General features: G+C 35.6%; 1 non-coding gene across 1 annotated transcript; it reads right to left on the bottom strand.

Annotated features, from left to right (window-relative positions):
* Positions 1–2,137: 2,137 nt before the first annotated feature.
* On the bottom strand, positions 2,138–2,245 carry LOC112746761 (small nucleolar RNA R71). Its single transcript, XR_003174627.1, has one exon. It is a non-coding gene; the product is annotated as a small nucleolar RNA R71 (small nucleolar RNA).
* Positions 2,246–3,888: the final 1,643 nt, after the last annotated feature.

Consider the following 3,888-nt stretch of genomic DNA (forward strand, 5'->3'; position numbering starts at 1 on the left):
GGATGAAGTATCAGCTGTTGTATGCTTGATAGGTATCTGCTGAAGCTTGGCTGGCCATTGGCCATGTCTAGTGTTTTGGACCGGAGCTTTCACTGAAAGCTTGGCTGGCTAGTGAGCCATGTCTAATTCCTGGACTGAAGCTTTAGACTAAGAGTGCAGGATTCCTGGAATTCATATTAAAAATTTTGGAATCCTTATTTTTCTTTTTCAAATAAATTTCAAAAAATAAAAAAAAAATTTAGAAAGTCATAAAAATAAAAAATATTTCATGTTTCTTATTTGAGTCTTGAGTCAGATTTTAAGTTTGGTGTTAATTGCATATTCATTTTGCATTTTTCAAAAATTCATGAATTCATAGTGTTCTTCATGATCTTCAAGTTGTTCTTGGTAAGTCTTCTTGTTTGATCTTGATCTTTTCTTGTTTTTTATGTGCATTTTTGCATTCATAGTGTCTGAACATGAAAGATTTCTAAGTTTGGTGTCTTGCATGTTTTTCTTTTCTTAAAAATTTTTCAAAAATAAGTTCTTGATGTTCATCTTGACATTCAAAGTGTTCTTGGTGTTCATCTTGACATTCATAGTGTTCTTGCATGCATTCATTGTTTTGATATAAAAATTCTCATGCATTGAGTCTTTTTCATGTTTTTCTCTTTCTTCATTAAAAATTTAAAAATAAAAAAATATCTTTCCCTTTTTCACTCATAAAATTTCGAAAATTTGAGTTGACTTTTTCAAAACATTTTAAAATTTAGTTGTTTCTTATGAGTCAAATCAAATTTTCAATTTAAAAATCTTATCTTTTCAAAATCTTTTTCAAAAATCAAATCTTTTTCATTTTTTTTATTTATTTTCAAAAATTTTAAAAATATTTTTCAAAAATCTTTTTCTTAATTTTATCTCATAATTTTCGAAAATATTATCAATAATTAATGTTTTGATTCAAAAATTTCAAGTTTGTTACTTACTTGTTAAGAAAGATTCAAACTTTAAGTTCTAGAATCATATCTTGTGATTTCTTGTGAACCAAGTCATTAATTGTGATTTTAAAAATCAAATCTTTTTCAAAACTAATTCTAATCATATCTTTCTATCATATCTTTTTCAAAAATTTGATTTTTAAAATATCTTTTCTAACTTCTTATCTTCTTATCTTTTAAAAATTGATTTTCAAAATTCTTCTCAACTAACTAATTGATTGTTTGTTTCTTATCTTTTTCAAAACTACCTAACTAACTCTCTCTCTCTCTAATTTTAATTTTCGAAAATCTCTTCCCTCTTTTTCAAAAATTCTTTTTAATTAAATAGTTATTTCAATTTTCAATTTTAATTTGATTTCATTCCTAATTTTTGAAAATCACTAACCCCTTTTCAAAATTTTATTTTCGAAAATCCTCCCTCTCTCTCATCTCCTTCTATTTATTTATTCATCTACTAACACTTCATCTCACCCAAATTCGAACCCCCTCTTCCATCTGTGTTCGAATTTTCTCTTCTTCCATTCTTTACATTACATTCTTTTCTTCTTCTACTCACACAGGGGAACCTCTATACCTGGGTAAAAAGGATCCCTATTATTATTCTTTTTTTGTTCCCTCTCTTTCATATGAGCAGGAGCAAGGACAAGAACATTCTTGTTGAAGCAGACCCTGAACCTGAAAGGACTCTGAAGAGGAAACTATGAGAAGCTAAAATACAACAATTCAGAGATAACCTTACAGAAATTTTCGAACGGGAAGAGGAGATGGCAGCCGAAAATAATAATAATGCAACGAGGATGCTTGGTGACTTTACTGCACCTAATTCTAATTTACATGGAAGAAGCATCTCCATCCCTACCATTGGAGCAAACAACTTTGAGCTGAAACCTCAGTTAGTTTCTCTGATGTAGCAAAACTGCATGTTTCATGGACTTCCATCTGAAGATCCTTTTCAGTTCTTAACTAAATTCTTGCAGATCTGTGATACTGTTAAGACCAATGGGGTTGATCCCGAGGTCTACAGGCTTATGCTTTTCCTATTTGCTGTAAGAGACAAAGCTAGAGTGTGGTTGGATTCTCAACCCAAAGATAGCCTGAACTCTTGGGATAAGCTGGTCACGGCTTTCTTAGCCAAGTTCTTCCCTTCTCAAAAGCTTAGTAAGCTTAGAGTGGATATTCAAACCTTTAGACAGAAAGAAGGTGAATCCCTCTATGAAGCTTGGGAGAGATACAAGCAACTGACCAAAAAGTGTCTTTCTAACATGCTTTCAGAATGGACCATCCTGGATATATTCTATGATGGTCTGTCTGAATTAGCTAAGATGTCATTAGATACTTATATAGGTGGATCCATTCACCTAAAGAAAATGCCTGCAGAAGCTCAAGAACTCGTTGACATGGTTGCTAATAACCAGTTCATGTACACTTCTGAGAGGAATCCTGTGAGTAATGGGACACCTTAGAAGAAGGGAGTTCTTGAAATTGATACTCTGAATGCCCTATTGGCTCAAAATAAAATATTAACTCAGTAAATCAATATGATTTCTCAAAGTCTGAATGGAATGCAAGCTGTATCCAATAGTACTCGAGAGGCATCTTCTGAAGAAGAAGCTTATGATCCTGAGAACCCTGCAATAGCAGAGGTAAATTACATGGGTGAACCATATGGAAACACCTATAATCCCTCATGGAGAAATCACCCAAATCTCTCATGGAAGGATCAACAAAAGCCTCAACAAGGCTTTAATAATGGTGGAAGAAACAGGTTTAGCAATAGCAAGCATTTTCCATCATCCACTCAGCAACAGACAGAGAATTCTGAGCAAAATCCATCTAGCTTAGCAAATTTAGTCTCTGATCTATCTAAGGCCACTGTGAGTTTCATGAATGAAACAAGCTCCTCCATTAGAAATTTGGAAGCACAAGTGGGCCAGCTGAGTAAAAGGATCACTGAAATCCCTCCTAGTACTCTTCCAAGTAATACAGAAGAAAATCCAAAAGGAGAGGGCAAGGCCATTGATATAACCATCATGGCCGAATCCAAGGAAGAAGGGGAAGACGTGAATCCCAAGGAGAAAGACCCCCTGGGACGTCCAGTGATCCACAAGGAGTTTCCCTCTGAGGAACCAAAGGACTCTGAGGCTCATTTAGAGACCATAGAGATTCCATTAGACCTCCTTACGCCCTTCATGAGCTCTGATGAGTATTCCTCTTCAAAAGAGAATGAGGATGTCACTAAAGAGCAAGTTGCCAAGTTCCTTGGTGCAATCATGAAGCTGAATGCCAATCTATTTGGTAATGAGACTTGGGGAGATGAACCTCCCCTGTTCACCAATGAACTAAATGCATTGGATCAACTGAGATTGCCTCAGAAGAAACAGGATCCTGGAAAGTTCCTAATACATTGTACCATAGGCACCATGACCTTTGAGAAGGCTCTATGTGACCTGGGGTCAGGAATAAACCTCATGCCACTCTCTGTAATGGAGAAACTGGGAATCTTTGAGGTGCAAGCTGCTAGAATCTCATTAGAAATGGCAGACAATTCCAGAAAACAGGCTTAAGGACAAGTAGAGGACATGTTAGTAAAGGTTGTAGGCCTTTACATCCCTGCTGATTTCATAATCCTAGATACTGGGAAGGATGAGGATGTATCCATCATCCTTGGAAGACCCTTCCTAGCCACAGCAAGAGCTGTGATTGATGTTAACAGAGGTGAACTAGTCCTTCAATTGAATGAGGACTCCCTTGTGTTTACAACTCAAGGTTATCCTTCTGTAAACATGCAAAAGAGGCACAGTAAGCTTCTCCCACTGCAGAGTCAACCAGAGCCCCCACAGTCAAACTCTAAGTTTGGTGTTGGGAGGCCACAACCAAACTCTAAGTTTGGTGTTGAACTCCCATATCCAAA

The sequence above is a fragment of the Arachis hypogaea genome, chromosome 14 (assembly GCF_003086295.3).
Source record: "Arachis hypogaea cultivar Tifrunner chromosome 14, arahy.Tifrunner.gnm2.J5K5, whole genome shotgun sequence".
NCBI lineage: Eukaryota > Viridiplantae > Streptophyta > Magnoliopsida > Fabales > Fabaceae > Arachis > Arachis hypogaea.